Genomic DNA, 26787 nt, shown 5'->3' on the forward strand with positions numbered 1-26787 from the left:
AGCCCCGGACCGCCTCCGCGCGCGCTCCCGGTCTGCGCACACCGCTCGTGCACGTGCGCCGCATTGGTGAGAGAAGTAGCCTACGCGAGGCCAAAGCAATAAAGGGCCTAATGAGTAAGTTTTTTCTTTTTTTAATACGAGGAATAAAAGACGTTAGTCGTGTAACAATAAGTCACCATATAAAATGTCTTTATCAGCCTGTGCAGGAGCGTAGCCAGAAATTATGAGCCCCATGTGTGCAAGAAATACCCCCCAGCCCCAGTACCTCCCCTCCCAACTCCACCCTATTGCAATGTACACAGCTCACGGGTATTTAAGCCAAATTGCAGCATATGTACACACATTGTAGCGCATGATGTGTTTGCTTATTCTGGTAGACACTTGTAAGACTGCAAAGTTGGTTTGTGTGTATCACAATAAAGCTGGATTTAAAGCTGCAGTAGGGAACATGTTTTTGGTGTCTCTGGGGGGAAAATCTGAATAGGGTTTCAGTATGTTGTAAAGGAACATATAAAATGTCTTTATCAGATTTTACTGTGTGTGTTCAGGAGCGGAGCCACAAATTACGAGCCCCGTGTGTGCAGGAAATGTTTCTCCTTTATATTTTTCCTTCTCTACCCTATTGAATTGCACACAGCTTAAAGTCCCAACTCCTGCAACCCTGTGCACACACAGAGTATTTATTATACATTTGTTTGGTATAATCAACACTTTTATGAGTGTAAAGTAGCTCAGAAATGGTGGACATTGATAACTGGGTTTAAAGCTACAGGGGTTTTGGCTCCTCAGGACAACCCCCCCCCAAACAAACAAAAAAAACCCTACAGTTTGTCAGGATGTTGTAACTGAAGCTAGGATTCATGGCATTGACCATAATTAATAATTCAGACCTTTTTTCCACAGTATGTATTTCCCCCACCTCCCACGTGTGGAAAATCACCAGTTATTGACATTCAAATGGATACTTTTCCCTTTTTTTGCTGGAGATTTACAAATAAGTAAATAAATAGCTAAAAACAAGTCTATTTATTTATTATTGAGCATCTCACCCGTCCAACTTACAGTCCTGCCGTCCTGCAGCCTCCACTGTAGGATATTTGCAGCTGCCTACAGTTACAGCCTGTGTTCACGTGGGGTCTTTACCTTACAAATGACTCCTGTTGTTGTGAACTGGCACTATATAAATACATTTAAATGTAATTAGTTGCATAAACATACACTTGCCTGTTTAGTGGAGCTTAGGACAGAAAGCGTTTTTAATCCATACACATTTAAATGTCTTGAATAATAGGCTTTGGCTGATGTGAATTTCTTTATCATTAAGTGCAAAACTCAGATATATTCATCTTTAGGAAAATGTGATCGTTTTGCCTCTGCTGAAAGCAGTCATTCCTCTGAAATACATATCTATTTTTAAATCATGCAGTGGAAGAAAATCCACTTGCACCTCACATTTTAATATGTTGCGGAAATGAAAGCCACAGTTGACAGGTGTTCATTATTACACAACATTTTATGGAAACTCTTTGTTTGACGTTTCAATCTTTCGCATTGTTAACTCTGTGTAAACATGTTTCAGTCAGAATGAGGGATTGCTGTAACGGTGGCTGAGAGGCCTGTTTCCAGTGCTCTCCCTTTACGCGCTCAGCTTTGATACATGCACGTGTGAGAGGACGGCGCCGTCCCACTGTGAAACCAGTATGTAGTCGAGGTCTTTCTGATTGAATTTTTTGTCCCTTTATATACGCTTTCCATTTAGTCTGCTTGAGAGAATGCGTAGCCCACAGCACTCTAGCGCTGTACAGTGATGACTGTGTGATTCCACATCACAGAGGAAGTTTTGATGTTAAATAAAAACACGTGTTACTAATCTTATGATATTGCTGTTTTTAGAACTGAGAGGTGTTTCATAATGGTGGTTTGAATGAGCCTCGCACCGAACGGGATTATCTGGTTCAGTAAAACAGCCCGCAGCGAGCATGCGTGTGGTTTTATTTACGTGAACCGAGTCATCAACCAGTGACCACACAAATTTACACTGAAGAAATCTGACGTGTTTAGACACAACTATAAGATTCTCAGTCACACAGCAGCTTACACGAGTCAGACTTGTTCTGGGAGAAACCGCTACTGCTGCCCTTAGTTACCGATTCTGTTCATTGCTTTTATGAAAGGAATTTCTAGGTGCATCCAAGAGATGGGGGGATGGCATGTCTGTGGTCTCAGGATCATTGTCTCTGCTTTTTGCAGATCCTGTTGGCCTCATTGAGTGAAAACCTCCAGCTTTCATGGTGGTGGTTTGCAGCTAAGTGTGAAATGGCTGGGATGAAAAGTTTGAGGCTATGGTTCTTGAAACTGTGGAGGGCCCACTCTTGGTTTGGGAATCAGTTGGGGTCTCAAGTGGAGAAGTTCAAGCATCTCGGTTCTTATTCATGCGTGGGGGGAGAGTGGAGCCACAGATTGATGGATGAATTGGAGTGATGGGGATGCTGCACCAGTCTGTGGTAAAGAGAGAAGTAAGCATGAAGGCAGGCAGATTTACTGGTCGATCTACATTCCTGTGTTATGGCCATGAGCTGTGGGAAGTGACAGCTCATTTCTGTTGATCGCTGATACGATCAACAGAAATGAGGTTCCTCAAAAGGGTGTCTGGGTTAGTAGCTTGTCATCCACCTGTTGAGGTGGTTCAGGGTTCTGACCAGGATGCCTCCTTGACGCCTCCTAGGCGAGGTGGTTGGAGCATGCCCCTGCAACCTCGACCTGGGTAAGAGCCAGAAAACGGAGGAATATGGGAAGTAAACAATAAAGTAAAGTAAAGTAAACCTTTTGAGTGCATGGCGTAGTCCTGTTAGCACAGTCTGATCCAGTGCTCTTATGGATCAAGTTTGCCTGTTATGTTTCTTTTAATCACAGTCTAAAAGCATGAGTACTGATTGGAATACTTTGCAGAAACTTTCAAGTGAAAAAGATCTGCTTTTGAATGTCAAATTCCTAATAAATTAACGTGACGAATTGAATCTCAGGCCTGGCAAACTGGCTTCACAAAACACCCTAAAACATCCCAGTTCATGAAAGCAGTGGTGTGTTTCATCACCGATCGTGGCACGACAGCAGCGGTGACGTCAGTTAAAGTCTGTGAACATTCAGCGCTTAGAGCTTAGAGGGGACATTGGGCTCCAGCTTGAACACAGAGCCGTGACTGTGCTTTCACATCCAACTAGGAGTGGAAATCTGTGGCTTTGAAGATGCATGCAAGCAAACAATAACAGATTCGCCCTGCTCTGTGCCAATTCATGTGAAAATCATGATTTTACATAAGCAGCAGGGGCACATGCAAAAGACAGTGAAGAGGAAAAAAAGAAGAGAATTGAAGCGTAACAACAAAATCTGAGCTCATACATTCACCTACCAGCATTTTTATGGAGCTTTCAACTACACGATTCAATGGTGATTTACACAATGAAATGGTATATCCAAATAGATAGTAAGTGGGTATTTGAGATTAAAGAGTTACAAATGCTGTACCCAAAGATCTAGAAACCCCCCCCCCCCCATGCTCAAAAATTCAGAAGAGAGCCACTTACATCAGTAAATGTCACATCTTTTGTCTGAAGCTGCTTTCAAATGTGCACTCCTCTCCATTAATCCAGGAACATCTCTGTTCCTCTGTTCTATGTCTGCTGCATGTCTGATTGAGCACCCTGGTCAATTTCTGTAAAACAGCAGAAACAGAAATCTTTAAATGTTGGACCTAACAAGACTGACGTGTCACTTGCAAGCCAGCACACGTTTAAACGTGTGCAGTTGCGATAACAGATAGCTATGCACATGTTTATGACTATGCATTACTTTGGTAGTCCTTGTGAATTGTTCAGCTTACTTGAAAACTAAGCAAAAACTAAGAAATCTAAGCAAAAATAACACGTGTAAGAAGTCCTGGGTCTGAATCCCAGATGAGTGTTCATTTGTTACGTTCTCCAGAGAGTCCACGCTTCAGATGTGGAGAAGGAACAATAAAAGTATACGAGGAAAAGGAGACAGGGAGGGAAAAAAGAGTTTAATTGATAATTTAGCTTAAAGGGACAGCCAAGCACCTGTTTTCAACAAGAAAAAAACAGAGCAAAAATGCAGAAATAAAACTGGGAAACGATGATGAGAATTAACGCACACTCTCCCTCAAGCAAGAATAAACACATAGATTAAGCACTCTCAGGGTTAATTACTAAGACATTTCCTGGTTATACAGGAAGATGGGTGGCACCTAAGCCTGGGAAGACAGCAAGACAACACGCCCACACAGCAAAGTCAAAGTAGGCCTCGTTGGCCTGCAACATACGTAATAACTGTCTAATTTCCAAAGAGATTAAGGCCTTTGTCCAAGATGCTTTTTGCCTGTTCCCATTTCAACTGAGAGATCTCTCTCGCTCTTTCTTAGTCTGTGTACAAGCATCCATCAGTCACCGCAGCACAGTGAAGGAAACACACAAACAGAGTCTGCACAAAAGGCAGATTACGCTTCACTGGAGTCAGAGATGACAATGTAAGAGCAACAAGCTTGTTTCATGTTTAACAAATATTGCTGTGGGTCTTTCATTGTTGTGAGTCTGTCTACAAGAAACTGTGAGAAGCGTTAATTTAAAAGAGCCCCACTGACCAAATGATTGTCAGTGCAGCCTGAAATGTTGTCTGTCTTATAAACACAATCTGAAGGGGAAAAAAGAGGGAATTCAAATTTAATTTGTACAAAAAGCTGGGCTGTGAATGGTCAGTGTGAACTTCCAAAATTACAGTGTGACCGTGCTCATTAGACTCCAGCTGGTACAGTATCGCCTTAAGATAAGTAACTGAAACATAGAGGTGATTTTTCATTCTTTTTATAGCCTGTGGAGAAATTAATTTCCTCGCAGTGCCTGTGTAACGCTGGAATTATCGCCCTCACAGCTGTTGCAAGAAGTCGGAAAATCAACCAAAAAAAGCATCATTTTGAGGCAGCGTGTGAATCACGACGTAGCCATGGGGAATCGCTCACATGAAGCTTTCACCCACCTAAATTTAACCACACACTGACTCCGAGTTTGGTGGCGGATGACATTTAATGGCATCTTTTTGGATAGAGTTCTTTGTGCACTCCATTAACCCGTGATATCCATCAATATCTAGAGCTGTGACATCACCGTTTTTGGTGAAACAAATGCGGACAGGACCCGAGGCTCTGCATCAGGCAGCACGATAATATCGACTAAACCCAACGCTGCTGAGCTGAACAACCACACCCCAAAGAAACAGCTCTGTGATGTTTTAACTGTAGTGGAAAAGTCAATGCATGAATTAAATACTTTGTTCAGTGATTCTCTCAATTCAAACAACACTGTGCTAGTGCAGCACTTTCATGAAATATTGAAAGTAAGTGTGGTCCCACTCGCTGTGAAACCGTGCAAACTCTCCCATCCACTCAGCTGAGCATCCGTGAAGCACTAAAGCACTTCTTCAGTCTCAAACAGCAGTTCCAATCCCCATTTCACTTCAGGTTAAATAACTGCCAACTGGTCAGATAAAATAAGAATGAATTCATTTTGCAGACACTACTCTTGCTATTTGCCATCTTTAAATAGCCTTAATTCCATATAGATGGTAGATAATTGCACTCTTCACAAGGTCTGCGTTTCATAGTGTAAATATGAACACACCACACAATAATTGACTACTGAATTACCGGGCATATTTATCATTATTAAAATCACAGCTTTGGTGCTGCTAGATAGTGTTAACTGCTTGTTATAGCCACACATGGTAAAACCCTCAGCTTAGCAGCTGAAGCATGATTAAAGAATTTTATGGCTGCATTAAGGCACTTACACACTGCTTGTGGTGAAGGCTGGGGTAAAATAGTAGTTTCATTGGAACATTAAGTTATTAAAAGGGACCTCGTATGAATATTTCCACATTTTTATTCATGCACTCTCATCCCTGCTCATCTTCTGTTTTACACAAGCAGTTCTCCCTCACCTTTTAAACCAATTTTCTCTTAATTGTCTGTCCCACATAAGCAGAGGATTTGAGCAGCATTCGGGCCACACAGGTCTACAGACCTCTTGGCAACCACCTGGTAACCACTGCTCGTGGGGAAAAAGTTAGTATTCCCTGACAGGTTAAAAGGGGATTTCTAGAGGTTATTGGCAGTTGCTGTGAAATGTATTGCTAAAGCCAGGCTAAATGCCTGATTTAGGCTTCTGTGGGGAATCTTTGTGGAGTCTAGGATGTAACCTATGTAGGTGGCTGATGTTGTGGCCAGCACTTATGCCTGTGCAGGCACATTATGTGTTAATTACCATGTGGTCGTGTCCCAGTGTTTTATACACCGGCCAAACGACAGGAACAAATAAAATACTGGCACTTTTTTCCCTCCTCAGTCCCTGGTCTTTGTTGTGGTCGTGTTTTTTTCAGGTGTAAACATATTTTTCCACATCCCCTCAAATCCGTTACGATAGTTTCAGAAATCTCCAAGAGTTTGCTGACATTTGTGAATCCTTACACTGCTGGTATGATTGTTATTTCTTATACTGAGGTAATTATTATTTTTTCTCATCCCCTTTGTGATTGATTTTATTTACATACAGCCAGCAGCCTCCAGCAACTGCTCGGCACTTGGTTGGGGAATACAGATTTTTTCCCCCCAAGTGGCTGAATGTTGCCAGGGTGTGGTGGACTGGTCTCTAGGTCTATATGACTGAGGCTTTTAGTGGGAAGATGACCCAGTTAGAAATATCTATAAAGAGTCAAGTGCAGAAAAAGCTGTCTGAAACTGAGTTTTGTAAAGCAGTCTCACAGGGATTACTTGTACATACTCTGACCTCATTATTTGAAACTGTATCCGTGTTTAATATGAGTATCAACCATTGTAATAAACAGACGGTTTGAAAGAGTCCACTCTCTGTGAACGGCCATCGTTGAACAGAGGCGGTGGTTTACGACACCAACTGTCTGCCATCTATAATCCAGTGTTGAGATCCTTCCCAGACGCCTTAACGCCCACTCACATCCTGGGGAATCTGACCTCACAAAATCACATGATAGGGTGGGGTTAGGTTTCACAATAAGCTCACCCGAAACCCTGGCTGATTGTGACCTACGCCCGTTTTCACACCTTGGCTCATGTGATTTGGTAGAGGATCATTAGGGGTCCATTGTCCCTCTTGGGGGGACCCTCCCGCAGGGCTTAAATCTGAGACTCTGCGCCATTTGACCCTAGAACTGAAGAAGCTTCTCGGATGAGAGGTGAAACGTCTTCAAGCAATTTAAAGAACTCCAAACGCTTTTCTTTCAAGGCTCTTTAGACTACGACGACCTGGATGACTGAGAACCTTCACAGACAGCCATTGTAATAGTATCTGTATGCAAATGACAGAAAATAACTAAAAGGATATTAAATCACCTTTTAAAAACTGGATTAAAGCTTGATATGAAGTAGGAACAGGAAATCATAAGAAAAATATTTGCCTTACTTCATCAGGTTTAGTTATTTATCTGATTTAACATCTTTTCTTCTTTCTGGCTCAAATGCTGCTAAAATAACCAGAATCCTTCCCAACATTCATTAAAGTTTCATCTGCTCTCATCCAGCTCTTGTATTTCAACTTTTTAAAATTCCAGCCTGCTGGCCTGCTTTACATGTAATTGTTACCGTGTCACATTTGAAAAGTCCTCAGCGGAGGGTCTTTGAGGAGTGTCTCGCATTTACCGGAGTTTGATGGCTCTCATTATGCTTAACACAAAACAGCTTAAGCAAGGTAACTGCAACCATATGACTGCCAAGTCAGATTAAGTCGTCCATGTGTTAGGGCGAGTGAACATAAACGTTGTCTGTAGTAAAGTGCTATTATGTAGTTTCATAGAGGAAAAAAGGTAAACCAGGAGAATGCGGTGCCTTATGTAAGAAAAGTGATCGCTAGAAATGAAAGTCAAACTTACATTTCTAAAGAGTCTTTAATGCCTGAACTTGCACTAGTATTTTCATGTAATACCAGTTTATATGCAACAATTTAGAGAAGAATATTCTGCTCTAAAAGCCATTATATTTATATTACAGCATTCTACTATTTTTCAAATTGAACACAAACACATGCTTATAAAATCTGGAAGACAGATGTCGTTTTAAACCAGCTTTAGAAAGTAAGTGCTTATTAACGATTAATTCATCAGTAGCGATAGCCTTATTAGAGGACATAATAAGAAAACAAAAGGTGACAATTTTCTTTCCTTTTCAATTGAGTGACATTTTATATGCAGGTGTTTTATGAGATTTAATTGACGGCAGTAACGACACAGTGCATATAAATGCAAACTTACTATACAATTATAGCACACACTGTGTAGAATGACCTATTTCAGCATGGTGTATTTTATATTACTTATTGATTTAATAATATGTGCAACTTAGAGTTAGACAGTTTCAAAATAATTGAATTTGTTTATTAAAAAAGGAAGTTTGTTAATGTAGCTCAGTGTAAGATCTTTACATATGCAATGGCAGAAAATTCAAGAGAATAGATTTTGTTGTTGAAACTTAATAAATATGAACAAAGGTCTTAATCTCTTTAAGAAATATTTAGCACATAGCAGGCAGTATTTAAACAGCCTCATTCTCACTGCTGTAAAGTTGTTTGGTTTGGCAAAGGTGCTGCATGACTATAGAGTCACTGTATCGTAGACTGTATATAAAAGATGGATGCCTCCACCCCTTTGTTTTTGGACTTTGTAGTTTGAAACCAGATATGAATGAATCTGGATGAAAGGGTGGAGTGCCAGAAAAGACCGGCAAGCCTTGTTAGACAACTACACTGACAGTGACACATGCTTTTTTTTTTAGTTCTAATAATACAGTAATTTAAAATACAAGAACTTTTCTCAGTAAAACTGAGGCACAAAGCCTTGCAGATAACAATATTATAATTTTTTGGAAAAGGCATCAGCACCACAAACAAGTGGTTTGGTGACTGAAATTAGTTAAAGTGATGCATAGCAGACAGCTACAGCTCCTTGTTGGGACAGAAAGAGACCATACTAGTATCAGTGGATGGAGTTATATGACATTCCTTTGTTGTCATGAAGGGACATTTGTCTGGGAGGCATTTGTCTAAAATCCATATTTAAATGAGGTAAATCCCTTGATAGTTAAGAACTGCAGCTTAAAGTCATAAAAATGAGCAGAGTCAGATATTCAAGGACCAATATAAAGAAAAGCAGACAAGGAGTATTCTATGTACTTAGCTACTTTTTACCACTGGTAACAGATGTGAATATGCCCCCAACCACTGATTAATAAGATATAGTGTTACCCCTCACTGTTACTCAAACTGTCGCAGAGTAAAACATCAAACCATTTCCCCCCATAATCACTGTAACTCTCTTTCTGGGTTGCTGAGAGCTAAAACCTTTATTGTGTGGATTAATAACCCCATAGGCAGAGGTAATGACTTACTTGGAAGCACTGTTCTTTTCTTCTGCCTCCCCAAGAGTCAATCCACAGTGATCTGTGGGCACGCCTGAGGGCAAGCTCGGTCGTAAACTACGAGAAATAAATTGTCTGATAACCAGTGCCTGATGGGAACTCACTCCTCCTGAGTGAAATGTCAGTTAATTACATTTATGCATATTTTGGCAGCATTTCTTCACATGCAGAAAAATAATAAATCATGATTTATCCAATATGCTTCGCAGACTCATATCCCTGTGGGATGACTGTTCAAGAATCAATAAAACACGTAAAGGCTCAGTCTGTGATTGCAGCAGGCTTTTCATGTTTTGTTTACACAGAGATTTATCGGACTGAGATTGTTTACTTTCACTGGAAAATTTATAGCCTGAGAATTTGCCACGTGCACTGAAGGCGTGTGCTGGCATAATAGCTTTTATATTATTAGGTTGTAAAAGGTGTGTAATATCTAAACAAACTAGAATATGAACTTTTGCAAAATATTAGGTTTTCCATGTAATTCAACAACTTGGGAAGCTGTATGAAATATAAATAAATTAAATGGTTTACTAATCATGGAAGCCTGCATTTAACCATAACTGTACTGAGATGATGGACAAAAGAAAGAAAAGTGATTATTTTGAATTTACTGCCAGCACCAAACATTCTGCTGTGTTTGCAACTTTCTCTGGTGTGTTTTTATGGTGTTGATGGCTTCCTGTTGCTTTAAAGGATCTTAAAGAGGACGTTTAAATCGACTTCTTACACCAGTTTGTCTCCAATCCTCATAAAAATCACACTGTGTAGATGCTTTACATTCTTTGCTTGAATTAGGGAAGGACAAAAAACAGCGTTTTATTTGCTTAAGCTCTGATTTTTTTTTTTAAACCAGAGAATGACTCATTTGTTTGACCCATAAACATGAACCCTGAAAAGGGGCCCCGGGGCGAACAGTTTCTTTGCAGTCCCTGATTACCCGCTATTTATGGTAATTTGTTGAAACATAAATTCATTTGGGAATATGCAACGTGCACATCAGAGCAAAGGTAAAATGGCTGTGTGGAAATGAAGATGCCTTATCAGAGAGCTTTATCATTTGAGCTGACACTATAATTTAATGGTCAGTTGGTTTATGGAATATAATGGTGCATTTTTCATAAAGCGACTGACACAGAGTGAATATGGGGCCCGGGGGAGCTGGAGCCCTGAGGCTGTAACCTTGTTGGTAAGGCAACACATTAGGCTTTATTGCATCTTTTATTCCCATGTCTCTTTGACTCGAAAAAAGAAAAAAACTCTTCACAGTTAGGAAACAGCACAAACATATATATATACTTAGATTTTGCATCATTTAATGAAGCTGTATTAAACTTCTGTGTAATTTGAGGGAATATTTTTATGACTGCAGCATTTCATTACGTGGATTCTTTTTAGGCTTCTGCTGCACTGTTTTCACTGCATTACCCTGTAATTCACTTTAACATATTTGGTGTCCTGGGAAACTCTGGGATCTAGGCTAGAATTAAAAATTGTGCTCTGGGTTTGAATAATCTCACACGAGTTTGCAGGCAGGGACACACCAAATCGTCTGCTGGGCTGAAGAGGGTTGGCTCCAAGTCTGAGAAAATACTTATTTATGAAGTTCACTGTGCTGAGCATTAATTAAAGAAGACTGGGAGTCTGCATCTCTCTCAGCAGCTCTCTGAGTTATAAATTCTCATGAGTGAAAAATATAAATCTGAAATAAAAACAGTTTTGTTTTTACCTAAATGAGCAAATTGGATCAACACCTTCACTTAGACCAGGGAACTTGTGGTACAGCAGCACTGATGATCATTTAAAAACTGAAAGATGTTCATAACTTGTAAAAACTTGTACATTTTTTATACTTTTTGTGCATTGTGGTTAATCTTCACCAGAATTTCTAATACTTTTATTTTCCCTGCATTTCAAGTGCCAAAAATGAGCACACAATGAATAAAGTTAGCGATGTATTTGACTGAATACCAAAAGGTAAACAGGTTGTATGTCACAAATTTAAATCTCATCAATTTATTTTGACCATGTCAGCAATCATGGTAATGGCAAACATCGCATCCAGTACCGTCTTTTCCGCTCTCCAGAACACCAAAGTGGTTAATAGTAGTTTCGTCTTTAGCACTTTGTCTATTTGTTGAACATGTATCATGCTTAAACTGTGAAACAAATATTCTCCCTTAAAGCAGGAAATAAAAGGTCTACACTGTGACTCAGTTATGGAAAAAATAATTGTTTCTTTTTATTTTTTGGCATCATTTCTGGTTGTTTGGCACCTTTCCAATAAAATGAGTATAAGTAATAAAACTCAAAACTACAGTTTAAAGCAGTGTGCAAATGTAAAAAAAAACTGCAGTTACTTGAGTGGCCCCTTGAGGTTGGCCATATACTCCCATATTAAAGTACCCCTACTTTACAGAAGAAATAAAGGCGTTTTAATTCCTGTGGCCAATACCTCATTCATGGCGGTTCTACTTTATTCTTTTAATGTGTATAACTCCTCTAATTTGTATTAAGGGTTAAAGTTTTGCATTATTAGAGGTGTGATCACTTCGAGTGACAGGCAGGTTCTGTTTGGTCTTCTTCAGTGTATTAAAAGGCAAAAAACATTTAAAGGTTTATGTGTAGGTGGCAGTTGTTCCATCTGTCTGATAGTTTTAAGTTTATTAACACACAGGTGAGCTGGTGAAGTTGATATTCTTGAAACTAAATCATTAGGGTCAGTATCAAGACACAAATATTTCTATAAATAATTTGTATTTTGTTGTCAAACTGGACTCACTGAGATATTTTCTATTACTGTCCACACAAGACAGATCCATCCAGCAATATCATATGTCTGCAGCACATGTTCTACCACTGCTTTCTTTGTGTGCAGGTATTTGTTTTTTTTGCATCAAGAGATTTTACTATGAGATCAGAATAAACGAATGCACAAATTGTAGAAGGATAAATTTGTTTTGGTACTGCAACGGCTGACTTTAACGCTCACCCAAGTTGGCAGGTATGGGGCCCAGTGTCAGTTCAAATCTGGCTGAGTGCGTAACACGTCACCCTTATTCAAATGAAGGTCCTTGCGATTACCCTCCACAGTCATTAGATCAGCATAATAAAGGGACTCTGACCAGTGTAAGAGGAGGAGGAGGTGTGCCTAGGGTCGGGTACTTGGTGTGATAGACAGCGACCTATTAGGCCTGCACGTGAATGGAGGACGCTTCATTGAATTCACTTCCTCAGTTTGTCCCTGGCAGGCTCCAAGGTCACGTCTGCTCACTGCTGAGGAGGCTTTTGTGATGGAAATCCAGTGGATAAAGTTTAACCCCTAGAACAATCCAAAACCTGGTCCTGCATGTTCACTAGCTCCCCTCGTTCACCCCTGCTCCAATCCAGAAGCAATAGGCTGCGAGTCCTGTGGCAGATCCTTGTTATCGGACCCGCCTGCAGATTGGATGGATGAGTGTTAAGTGAGCTTAAGTGGGGTTTCATTGTATTCTTTATATTTGTCACAGATGTTGCTGTGAGCGAAAAAGGCACGGGGGTGGAGGAACAGAGGGGGAATGAAATCCATCTGTAATAATCTGCATTCATCTGCAGAAATGAAGCCGACAATCAAAAAACAAGTCTGTAAAACTGATAAGATTCAGTGGTTTTGATGGCAAGAGGCCACTGTCAACATTTCGGAATCACCCCATCCCCCTTAGCCCAAGCTGCTTTTCTTCTCATTCCCCTTTTCTGAGAGCTGTGCTAAGACTGAATATTAAATAATGAGTTTAATACTGGTTCAGCCTACATGAGCTCAGCTAGTAGTCACGTCTTTTATAGTGCAGAGAGAGAGAGAAATCATACCATCAATGCTGAATATGCCCATCTACCAGCTCTGTACGTTCTCATTATTCATCTAAACGCTAGTCTGCTCCATGTCAGTTGACTGCCTTTAATATTTTTCATGCCAACAAGCAGGATTCATCTGTTGTGTTGTTCTGCTGCTTCATCGTGATCTTCTTCTCTGTTCTGCAATCAGCATTCAATCAGAGGTTCAGGCTGCGTGTCTGTAAAAGTGACAGTTTACTGTTTAATGACACGTTTGAAAACCGGGATATGATCTGCTTCAGAAACGGGCAGCAGAAAACAAGAGACTATCAGCTCTGTGAGGCTTCACTTAGCCACAGCGGTGCTTTTAACTGAATGCTAATGTCGCTAATAAGCATGCAAAATGGGAACTGCACATATTTTACATGCAGGCTCTGAGGCGTACTACAACATATATTTAATGTATGCTGCTTTTAAAAAGAGAGAGCAAGAGATTTCTAAAAAAAAACTGGGGGGTTTCTGAATTACTGGTAACAGGCTGATTTGCACTATTGATTTCTGTTACTTCATATTAGGCTATTATTGATTGATTGTACTGATCACATGCACAGTATTCTTATAGTGGATCCAATTTAAAAGTCTGTTTTCTCTATTGCCAGTATTTTGTGAGTCTGTGTGAAAGTTCTTGTGGGAAAGCGCCGACTTTCTGCAAGAGGAACAACCATGAAGGTAGTTTTGATTACCCATTTTTGAGATGAAAGATACTGTTGCAGATCTTTACGGATGAAGTCTCGATCCATTAAGTAACTGGTCTTTATGGCACTGTTAGTCTTGGATTTAGTTTAGTCCACAATCCCAGAATTTCCATTGATTGTCATACATGGTGCCCTGTTTAAGCTCCTCTAGCTTCCCTTAAGTTGTTCTTCGAGCTCTTGCTCTGTCTGACTTAATTTCTGTCTCCATGTTGAAGGATTAAATGAGCCATGTGGTCAAATAAAATTAAGCTTATTCCGCTGGAAATGTTTTTCTGATGAATAAATAATAAAATGTAACTTGAAAAGCACTTTACATATAGGTTGATTAACAGTGAAATAAAATATGTACCTTCAAGTTCAAGTAATTACAAATCAGCTTGTGAGAAACAGAACTGGATGGTTATCCCTTGATTAGTTACTAGTTAGTTTCATTCAGACCTCATGATTCAGCAGAGGTAAAATCAAAGGGATTCTTTATTTTCAGATTGTTTGCAATGTTTATTTCATTTTTTACGTGCACTGTAAGGATGATGAGTCCATTCCTTGAGCCAAAAATGAGAATTATTGTACAAAACAGGTTGCAGCAGCATAACAGGTGCACCAGTGCGTCAGTGACAACAGTGTAGCAATTCCAGCACAGCCTAACCTGATTCCAGTTCAGGTTTAACTGAACTCTACAGCAAACTGTAGCTCCACTGTCTTTATGTCTATCTGCTTATGAGGACTCTATTTTAATGTGTTCAGCAACTGAATAATCTTTATTTCATCCCTATTATGTGTGTGTGTTTGTGTGTATGTGTCACTTCCTGCCTTTGAACACAAGGTGGGGCTGTGAGACCTGCGCTAATCACCCGACCTCCCACTCTCATGTTTCTCATTTCCTCTTGGTGCTGCTGTCATCTTAATGTCACGGTGGTGAAGTGAAGAAGGTGTGACCGGGTTGGGAGATTGTGTGTGTGCATGTGCGTGTGTGTATTCCTGAGGGTCTTGTTTTCTCTCTCTTGCTCAGGCATGGCAGTGCTTGATTTGCTTGGAATTGCAGCTCAGTGATGAGACAAAGCAAAGCATGTCAAGGTCATTCAAAGCTATCATCTCTCTTTTTCAGAAGTGAGAGCTGCTCGGCAGCGGAGCATGGGAAGGATAGGTACTTTAAAAGCTTTCCTTATAGTCCCATAAGCATGGAAAAATGAACTCCTGGTCCAGAATCGTTTGATGCTCAATGATCCTTTGAGGCTTTAAATTGTTTTACCAGGTGTAATCATCCTCCTGAAATGTCACAGAAAGGCATTTGGTCCTAATGGACTTTTATAGCGTTTCTTTGATAGGATTGAGTCCTTAAAACCAGCTATAAGTTGGTATGAAAGTGGATTTTAGCTGGAAGAGAAGAAAAGGTACACCTCTCAGGTAATAGCTGAAGCAAGAAGCATGTCTTTACTGTCAAATGAAAACCTTGTGTCAGCAGAAAAAAAGAAATCTCACTGAGCTGGAGGTTGGAAAATTGAGTCTAGTCTGCCTGCGTGACTTCCATTCTGATATTTGTGAGTTCAAAACAGAGATGATGATGTTGATTTCTCTCTTCAGAATAAAGCACTCACATAACGCTATGAAGCTGATTTTTCCCCACAATAGCACCAAAACAAATCAAATTCAAGGCTGCAGGGGAGGTCTTTATTGCTGTCTTGTTCTGTTTGAGGATCAGTCTCGTGCAAGTCTATTTTCAAGCAGAGCTGGATGCATTCCAGTCTGAGTCAGAGCTGAAGACTTTGCTGCAAAAAATGAGCAAATGCTTCCTGAATTTGAATTAAGGGGTTTGTTGTAAGATCATTGAACAAGACATTGTTTACCTATATGTATTTAGTGAGCAGGTTTATGTTGCACACAATAGAAAATGATTTTCATTTATGTGCTCAGCATATAAGCACACCTGGGTGTTCCCCAGCCCTGGAAGCCAGTCTGTGTCTTTCCTGAGAGCAGCTGGGCTTTGGATGCAAACCAGTGACCCTGCCTTTGATGTCCCACATCTGTTGTGTCACATCACAGCAATTTAACACACACACACACACACACACACACACACACACTCGCATGTACACTTACACATACCTGCACTCACCTCCCCAACCCCTCCAAACGCCTTCGAAGCTTATGTCTTCTATGTTGTGAGATGTGATGATTCATGTGCTATGTGCTGAGGTGATTTTTTTTCTGTTCTCAAACTGATCTCCCTGCTGAAGCTCAGTCTGGGGGGAGTTCTTTTTTTTCTCCTCGTCTTTCCTCATGCTGTGCATTTTCTATGGTTTCGGTTCGGGGTCGCTGCTCGTGTGGTCAACCGGCCAGTGCTACCTAGCCTGACCTGTCTCCCCAATGTGATGTTTGTGTATTGTATGTATGGTCGGGCAAGGTATCATCTATCTTAATTGCCCCTTGGGGATAAATAAAGTCTTTTTGACTTTGACTTTGATCTTTAGCCTCTAGAATATGAAAATATTTCAAAAGCCCAGTAAAACTTAATCTAGAAAGATCTACCACAACCCTCAGAGCTGCCTGACTGAACCCTTTATACAATCCTTCGCTTATTTTAAACCAGCACTTCACTGCTTTCAGTGGTCTTTTTGTCAGTTACTGGACTACCTCCTCTTTGGTGTCATGCTCAAGAGGCAGACCCCAAATATGACTCAGATGAGAGCCCTCCTGAAGATTCCTGCTCCAATCAAAACTACTTATCTTTCAGTTATTTCAAAGAAAAGTCCACAGATGTCTAGACCGTCACCTCCCCAAAGTGGTCGATGACATTGGAAAGTTTTCTTGTAAACCAAGTGGCAATCTTCTTGGCTGAAAAATGAAGTCAAACAACTGCAGCTTCTCTAGTTTGAGGGTGGCTTGAAAAGCATTTTAAGTATTTCCTCAGAGTCCCACATTAAAGCGTCCAATTCTTGGCATGAAATTAAGATTTTTTTAATAGCCTGATCAATCTCTATAGCTGATTCATAACAACTGACAAATTACAAAACCATTTGGTTTGGTTGAAGCCTGAGGCTAGGGATGTGCCTACTTTGGTTAGGAATGTTACAGGTACAGGCTGTGCAAATAAATCTGTTGTTTTTGCCACGTGTTGCACAATGCAGGTTGCTAACCAGGCTTGCTAACTCTAAAAGATAAGTTACTGCTCCATCCTGCCAAATATGGAAACATCAACAACAACAGCTGAGTCTAAAACACAATCACTGATGTTTCAAAATAAGGAGCATAGCAACTAACGGGCGTTGTCACATTTCTGTTAACGTTACAGGTCTGGAGTGGCGAACTGAAGCAGAGAAGTATAGAAACATGAAATGACTAAAGGAGAGAGATAGTGAGGACAGGGAGCAGGCAGAGGGAATGGAGGCAGGGTTGCTGGTGGCATACACGAGAAGGTCAGAGTAAAGACAGAAAACCCACAGTTATGTCCAGAGGGAAAAGCTCTGGTCTTAGTTAAACTCTCCAGAAAGATTAGAGTGCAAATACTGGCGACCCTGAATGGTAACTCTACTTAGCCAGCAGAGCAATCTGGCAAAATTGGATGGATGGGCGAGGGATTAAATGCAGAGGGAGACTGATTAACGATTGAGTGCAGGTGTGCAAACCAGCGAGCCAGGTGAGACCAGTCACAGTCATGACTCCATGGAGGGAACACAGATAATAGCAGAAATGGGGAGAGGAGAAAAAAGATAGAGGGCAGATCATCACTGAAAGGGAAAGGAGACCACAGCGATGCCCTGCTGTGCTGTAAACACAGACCTTTGTCTTGCTGGGTACAGTTACAACCATAGAAGGAGATATTTGTAATAGTCTATAAGAAATAAACGTAAATTGGTTTTGGGATACTGAAAATAGACTTCAGTGGATTTAATTTCAGAAAAAAGTTATTTCAAATTGAACATATGATTTTTATTATGATGCACATTTTTACTGAGGTTTCTTTACTGAGGTAAATTAACCGTTTCCGCTCCATTTATCTAACATTTTACCAAAACCAACCAAACAGCAACTGCAGCAGCTGTTTGAAATTGATGTCAGAAACAACAGAAGGATCTCTTTCAACGAAAGGAAACATTCGCCATTTTGATCTCCTCTACAAAATGCTTTGTACAATTTCCAGCCATCGAACAAAATGTCTTTTATTTTGCAACCAGAATTGCTGCCACCTGCTGGTTGTTATTAAGAATGCATGTTTAAGACACAACATTGATTGCACTTTTAAGACCTTTGCCTATACTATCAAATAAGTTCAACATACCCTGGATGTCTTCCTGTTATCTGGATTCACCTACCCCAACATTGATCAGAATAAGAGGACGCACAAAGCTGGTTACGAGTTAACAGTATTACAACTGTATCATTTAATGAAATGAATGGATGGGTTATCATTGAGTATTCCATTAAATTAATATTTAACAGCCTCAGTGATGTTTCACATGTAACAACAGAATTCAAACCTAAGGTTAGTCTATGTGCAAATTTGATATAAGGTCAGCAGCGTAGATGTCATGTTTGCTTATAGAAAAATAGTTTTAGTAAAATTGTTTGTATCAGCAGGGAAAAATTCAAGGAATAAAGTTGCACCTCAGAATCTCTTTATTAATGATAAACCTCCCACTACCTGCACACAGAGGTCTGAGGGCTCTTCCAGGAATGGTGATGATTTTTTCTGAAGAGCAGATTTCATACATGCTGATATCTTAGATATCTTAGCTTTGCAGCATAGGTTTGTAGCCTAACCATGAAGTTATCTGGATAAGACTCACTTCATAGCGCAGGCCTCTGGAAGCTCTGCCCATCTTTTATATACAGTCTGTGAGTGCTCTCATTTTTTATTGAGACAGCTTGAGTTCACCAGAGGTTTCTGCTTGACTTGAAGGCAGATCTACAATTCCTCCACTTTTTTTCCACTTTATTTATTCTTTCTGGATGTGATGATGATGGTTGGTTAGCAGATGTAGGATGAAGTGTTGTGAGTCACACAAAATTTCTGGTACAACATAATTTTGTCCCAGGCTTTCATTGGTTACAATATTATTATATTACTTTGTGTCTCTGTAACTGTGACCGAAGATTTTACTGTGATTCTTTCATCGTGGTCGTCTTTAATCTGAGATTTCACAGTGTTTACCTGCCTTTACACTCCTCTTTCGTGTAGTTGTCTTCAGACATACCCAGTCTTTACTCTTTTAATCTGACTGCTAAGCTGTGGAGCTACAATTTGATTGAGATTATGTGATATTATTGCATGTGAGATTATTTATTGTTCAGGAAACTTCCAGAAATGTGGCATGTACAACCCCAAAAATGACTCGTATTTCTAAGAATATTATTTTTATGAAAGAAAATAATTACCTCTCCACAGGAGTAGCACTTTTGAATACTTCTGTGTTATTTCCCACACAGCACGGTGCTTTGCCTCACCCAGCTTGTTCATTTTTCATTACAAAACCCATCCTCACACATTTCTTTCCAGTGGCGACTCTTCACCAGAGTTATTTCAGTCCAGCAGTCAGGCTGAATTTATGACCTAAGGAGCAATATGATTGCACGAGGACTAAATGGTTAACTCCTTAGTTCACAAAGCAATTTTCAAGTTCCTTTTTTAAAAAAGAAAAAGAAAACTATTGGACACATAGTGTGCACAGCTTGGCTGCAGCAGAGCTACAGTCAATCAGCAACTATTCAAACACAATCAACCATGTTCTGCTACGGAGCCACACAGAACTCCTCTCCAATTACCAACACAATCACATCTGATTGCTTTTCATGTCTGCATTGGTCACTTTCCAAAAAAAATGCTCGCTCTGTGTGTGGGAGACTGATTTCAGCGCCATAACTCGGAGAGAAATATCCAATGCATTTTAACAAAGGAAAACACATGCGTTTATTGTAAGGTCCCTGTGTATTTTCCCTGAGTATAGTCATAATTTTTCATGTGTTTTTTTTAACTGTTCCCACCAGATGTTCTCTTTTCGCACTTCTATTTATTATTTCCTCTTGTGTACTTTGGCAGCAGGTATTCAGAGAGAGCGAGGGAGACAAAGTGCCGCAGCTATTTCCAGTTATTTACTCATACGCCGCACAAACACACACAGGGCCGTTTAAAAACTATCAAAAGCTGACTCCAGACGTCCTCTTCGTCGCTCTCCACAGTAAAATATTCATAAACGGTTTTGCTTCCAGTTCCTTTTTAAAGCAAACACACCGCTGTCTCATTGTTTGCATCATCCTCGCAGCCTTAATAGTGCGGTGTAAATAAGCAGGAGTTGGTTATTTAGGAAATGTTTGCGGTGTGGGTTGTTTTTCTGTTGGCAGAAGGAGATTAATGGTTTGTTTGCATTCCCTGCATGCTGCTTATCACAGTGATGTGATGGTGATACATGCAGGACATATTATGAAAGATAAAGTGGCAGGGAGGAGGAAGCTGTGTAAATGTGATTTACCGTTTACATGGGTCATAAAATTAGAGTTTATGTTCACATTACAGTTATTTTTCTTTCATTTGTGTGTTTAGCTTCTGACCTCTGGACATCTGGGTGACGAACTGAGCAGACTGCGATAATCAGCAGGTGATGAAGAGCACAGAAGCTAATGAAGCGGTCCCTCAGGGGAGGAACTGAAAATGTGAACTCTGACTGAATTTCTCTTCTCACATTTTCAGAGCTGTTCAGCCCTGACTCTGCTGCTGGGAGCTGGGAAGACTTGACGAGGACGTGATAAAGAGATTCTAAATATAAAAAAAACTGGCATTTCTTTATTCAGAGCTGAAGCTTAATAAAGAAAGTTGGAAACCACTGGTTGTGTATTTAGCCTGTCTGTAGACGGATCCATTGGGATCATAAAATATTCTTGAGTTTCCTTGTTAAATCTTGTAAAACTGATCGTGGTAAGTTCTGAGTTTGAGTCCTCTCAGTGTGCCGTGACAAAATCATGCTTGATGCCAACCCAAATTTGAATGTTGGGCCTCAGTCATGCAGGCCTAGAAAGGGGTGGGGTACTGAATACTCCTGGACTGGTTGGTGGTTGGTGAGCCATTGCTGGATGTTGTTCATCAGATGAAAACACCCCAAAAATATTGCCGCACTAAAAACTTCCTTACGATTACTTTGATCTCTAGCAGGTTGCAGTGGATGCCGTTAGACGATGCATAGACGATGGCATCTTTTCTGCAAACACTTGAGACAAAACCTGCAAAAACCCTGAAACCTTCAGATTTAAAGGCCTGCTTTACTGCTGCAATCAACATATTTCAAGAAGCATAATGTTTGCTTTAAATATAAATGGTCTTTGTTTCTCAGCACCTTTCAGTTTCACTACCTTTTGAACTGTTAGCGAGTGTTTGCAGACAAGTCGGCGTCTTCCATGCAAACTACTGGCGACTGCAGCAACCTGCTTACAACAAAACAGTCACAGGGAGACTTTTGGTGCAGCACTATACCCGACTACCCGACCTTCCAACCGTCAACAACCAGTTACTAGCTGGTCAGAATACACATTTTTCCCTTGTGACCTGTGGGTGCCACGGGGCCACCCACCGGTCTCTTGGACCTCAGTTAGCCTGCGTGACTCACTGAAGTCCAAGTTATCATTGGTGTTCTCCCTAAACCTAAACTATCAAACCATTTTGTTCTTTTTAAGAAAAAAAAAAATCATTCTCCAACCTTTGCAAGCATTTTTCCATGTCATTTTTCCAAAAGTTTTTTTTTTTTGATTGTCAATTTTCATTTTCTCTAGTACAAAAACTGCATATAGTAGTATTATGTGGTTTTATATTATGCATTATATTACAGTATGCAGTACAGTGTGTTTCACAGAGATGATGCTGCACTTTGTAGGCTACAGCATCTGGCTTTGGGACTTTTAGGGAGACAGGGATGATAATCTGAGTCTGACACTGAGGTCATCAAAACAACTGCAGCTGTGGTGAATATGGACACCCACGGCAAGCAAGAGAAAACTGTCTCTATGACCTGTTTCAGCTTATGCTATCATAAGGAAAGACACAGAAACAGTTTACTACCTCATATTATTGCTTTCGTTCCCTGATGAAGGCTTCTGTGCTTGTTTTTTAGGCTAAATTTAAAGAGATAAGAATAAAGGAATTCAAGTGGTTATTTGGAGAAAGACAGCATTTGAGGTTTTTTATATTTTAACTGCATACGGATGATTGAATGAATGATCTTTATTATCAATAAACATAGTAAAAAGGCTTTGCCTTTGAATAAAAACAATAAGTAAATAGAATGAATAACCAAAAGAGGAGGGAAACAGCAGCATTATGCACATATTATATGTGTTTGTATTGAAGTGTGTATTTCAGTGCCATGTTTACAGTAAAGTATGTAGTGTGGTGGAAGTTGTCACTTTAGAGTAAAAACTGTTCCTGTTTCTGTTTTGATTGTTCAGAACTGTTCAAGACTGATCGGGGTGTACTGTCCTTGCTGATACTGCCTGCCTTCGTCAAACTGATGGCAGAGATGGAGTCCAGATGTGCGAGCTCCGTCCCAACAATGCTCTTTGATGCTCTCACCACTCGGTGCAGCTCTTTCCTCTCTGCAGCAGCACAGCTGGCATACCACACTGTTGCTATTTGTCAGGATGGATTTCACTGCACTCCTGCACACTTTCTGTAAAAGTTTGGCTTGTTTTAACTTTCCGAGGATAAAGAGTCTTTGTTGTGCCTCCTTGACCAGCTGGGAGATGTTAGTGGACCATGTCAGCTGCACTGAGAGGGTGACTCCCAGGTACTTAAGGCTCTCTACAGTCTCCACTATTTCACCATGAATGTGGAGTGGGAGATTTTTTTTCCTGACCCCAGATTCCTTGAAGTCAATAATCATCTCTTTTGTTTTTGAGGTGTTTAGGGCCAGATCATTGTCCCTGGACCATCTGACTGAGTGCTCAGTCAGATGGTCCACTGCCAGACTGTAGCTATTTTCATCCTAAAAAGAAATTAAGCCAATGATTAATTATGGAGTCAGAGGTGCAGATGGTGCGTTGGGCTCAACATACATCCATTGGGAATACCAGTGTTTTTGATTGATGATATTTATTGTGTTTTTTATTGTATTATATCTATATTGTATTTATTTTTTATTGAGCTTATTTAATGTGTCTAAGCTTTATTTGTTATAGGGTGTATTCAGTGTTTTGGCTGTTGTGCACTGTGTGAATAATTTCTGGTCTTTTGGGATAAATAAACTGTATTTTATCTTATCCTCATTTATGTCTCTGTCCTCTCGTCCAACTGTGGTCTCGTCTGGATAGAAAAAAAACTCGAGGTGACAACAGGAAAACCCCCCCAAAAGTACCCACATGAGGTCTTAATGATGCCTACATCCATCTTTTATATGGAATCTATGTTTAAAGAGAAACAGATAGTTGAGTGATAAATAAAACAGAGCCAGCAGAGCCCTAAGCTCCAGCCTCGCCTTCACTAGATGGCCGGTCACCATCTGAGGTGGATATAAATGTTAGAGCGGTAGTTTCAGAAATGGAGCACCGTCATGGGGAAGGTGGTTCTGGGAAGCAGTTTTCACAGAGATTTCTGTGCCATTATCATATTTTTGGATTATAGCAAAAATTATTTGGTTGGCAATAAAACAAACTGTGAGGCACATAAAGTAAATAGTTTCAAAACATGTGGTTTGGCAGGATAATAAATCATATTCAGCTGTGCTATTTTTGGGATATGGCACTGAAATAAAGTTTCATGACTGTGGGTCTGTCTTGAGCCCCCCCCCCTCCAAATCCTGCTTCAGACTCTGCTCCGCTGGTCTCTTTGGGAGAGCCTGGTAGGTGAGCAGAAGCTGTTCAGTATCATTTCAAATGATGTTATTTTTTGAAACCAAGCAAAATGTCTGGCAGGAGAAGATGTGGAAATGTTTGTTTATTCATTGCTGAAAGCTGGTTAGTTTGCACATTAGCCCCCGAGGACAGAGTGACGTCAACCTTTGAAGCCCAACAACATGATCATAATCCCCATTTGAACTCGAACATAATTGGTATCAGTTGTTGAAAGAGGCGATGAATGAAAAAAAACGACTGAGAGAACGGTCTTGGTGTAGCTTTACATGCTAATTATTTGGCTTATCTGTGTAATGAAAGAACAGATCAGTGAATAAATGTGTTTGGAAAAGGGAAAGGTTTAATTTCTGCAATCTAAAATTCATCAGTCCGTATTTCAAAAGGAAATTATTTTTTCATCATCAAAACATCGTTTAATTGGAAGCAAAGACCCAGAAGAAGATGATAAGTTATAATCGCGATCTGCTTTATATTCACGGAGAAGAAACACCGCAACTTGTTTGGATAAAAGTTTGAAATAAAACAGGGCGATACAATCAGGTGCATGCGAGTTTCTCAGCCTCGCTGCCTGACAGATCGTCTTATCGAGTAATGGCAGCGATATCTGCACACTAAACAATCTGGTGTTTGCGTTCACTGTCAAGCAAACGTATTTCTGTCAGAGCGGTGGATTCAGATGTGTTTCAGCAGCAGCTGTCTAATCCAGTCAGTTACAGATATTTAAATGTTAGAGCTGCTCAACAAAACAAACAAACTCAAAGACTGTAACACAAGTGGAGCAGCCCAAAGTCAAAATGCCACAATCCACCTGGATCTAAATTTCTTTTACCTTCGTCCCGATTAACTCGGATCAGTGATGATATTCGTGTGTCTTAATTTTCCTGATTAACATCTAAATTCTGCCTTCTGCTGCATTTTGCATTACTGAACCCGTACATCCTGTTCTTTGCAGTAAATGTGTTTTCTGGAAACCCATCAGGGAAACTTGGATTTTTTGCTGACTTGTCATTAACAAGCCGCTGGATGTTATTTGCGGAGAGAAATCTGTGCAAACATAATTCGTGACAGAGGAGGAGATGTTTGCTCTTTTCCAGCCCCATCTATTTTTAATGAATTTGACTTTTTTCTGGTACAGGAAAACAAATCGACACTCAGAGAGGATGACATGCAGTGCTATGTTTGCCCTGCAGGTGACAGCAGTAGCATATTTATAATGCAAACACGTGCACCGTGAAGAAGAAGGAGAACCGAATCATCCTTATTGTAACGTGATGAAAATTCGACAGGCCAGTTTTTAGCTCATTTCCAGACTTCCACAAACAAAACTTTGATTAGCTCTGGTGCAAGCTGTTTCCAGAAACCAGCAGTGTTTCAGCCAGCAGCCAGCTTAGTGCTCTGTGCTTTCTTCTGTGCCCTTTTAGTTGAACCTGCAGCACCGAGGTTTTTGTCAGAATGAATGCCACCATGAAAAACAAATTTACAGCAGATCTGGGAAAAGTACAGAGGGGGGAAAAATCCATCTCAATCAAAATAGACGACATTTCGTTCACAGCTCTGCGTAACCCCATTGATGTCTTTTGAGATTTGAAATGCTGAGGGGAGCAACTAACCCCCCTGACTGTTGCTGTTCTCACCAGACTCCAGCTGTGTTTTTCTCTGCAGAAGGAAAGCAGTGAAATTGCTGACTTCCCCCTTGGGTTTAAAACGGCGACATGTAAAATTAGGTCCTCTCTGTTCTCTGTGTACAAGCTCATGGAGATGTTTTCTGACAGGTTCAAAAGGGGGAGAAACAAAGGGAAAAACAGAGGTTTGCATCAAGTAACTGGGATACTGGGGAGTTTTCTGCGATTTTGCTCACAGAGCGATGCATTCAAGGGCAGATAATCTGATATAATTGGTAGAAACCTCCGGCACAGAACAAGGTTCCTTCGTGACTTTGCTCTGGGAAGCTGTGAGGTTTTATTAACCTTACCTCACCCGGCCAGGACTTCTGCTGAGCGTGCATGTTGTTTTCCAGTGACAGCCTACCTTACATTCATGCGTACCGGCTCCACCTCTGGAGCAGCTGGCTGTTATTTTCCTCTCTCCACGGCAACAGCAGCAGCCATGTAAGGTAACTCAGCAGACAAAAAGATTACTTACAGCAGTTCAATTTACAGCTACACTCTTAGAAGTAGGGGTAAAGGCCATTCCTCACCTTAAGGGTACAATCTACAGAAATGTATGTTTTTACAACTGGAAGTTTAATTGATTAGCCCAATTTGACCTTTTTGAGGCCCAAAATGGTACATATGTGTTCCCGAGCATTAAAAAGTAAACATTTGTGCATGTTTCTTCTTCTTCTTCTTCTTTTTAAGTGCTGCATGACAAGGTAGACTGTGTTTAAGCAAACAGGAAATTAAATAAGATAAAAGTACAGTTTTACTGTCTTGTTATTCTGTGATCTGTCCAAGGTGCACCAGCGACAGCTGGGGTACCATTGAATTTCATAAGAACTAAAGAAAACTAATAAATGGATGTTCCTTTATTTTATTAAATTGAATGAATAACTATGAATCTGTCACATCAACTAGGCTGTGGATTTATATGTACTCTGGTGCCTGGTGAGCTCTCTCTGGTTGCTCTATTTTCTTTCCAGATGTGAAAATTTTCAATTCACTTCAAATTTTAATTCAGTTTTATTTCTATAGTGCTGAATCACAACAACAGTTGCCTCAGCTAAAGCCCCGACAGTCAGATGGCCCCAAATGAGCAATATAAATATACCTGGTGTTTCTAAGGTAGCTGTAGGTGCAGATGTGAGACAGATAACGCTTTGAGCGGTCAGTAAGGCTAGAAATGCGTTATTTCTGAGCAGTTGAATGATAACAAATATGCATAATAACA

At 40.3% G+C, this 26787-nt stretch overlaps 1 long non-coding RNA gene across 1 annotated transcript; it reads left to right on the plus strand.

Moving 5' to 3' along the window:
• Positions 1–5: 5 nt before the first annotated feature.
• Positions 6–21766, plus strand: LOC134638040 (uncharacterized). The gene is made up of 3 exons (XR_010095218.1): positions 6–114; positions 20609–20663; positions 20756–21766. It is a non-coding gene; the product is annotated as an uncharacterized LOC134638040 (long non-coding RNA).
• The last annotated feature ends 5021 nt before the right edge of the window (positions 21767–26787 follow it).

Source organism: Pelmatolapia mariae, linkage group LG10_11 (assembly GCF_036321145.2).
Source record: "Pelmatolapia mariae isolate MD_Pm_ZW linkage group LG10_11, Pm_UMD_F_2, whole genome shotgun sequence".
In the NCBI taxonomy this organism is placed as follows: domain Eukaryota; kingdom Metazoa; phylum Chordata; class Actinopteri; order Cichliformes; family Cichlidae; genus Pelmatolapia; species Pelmatolapia mariae.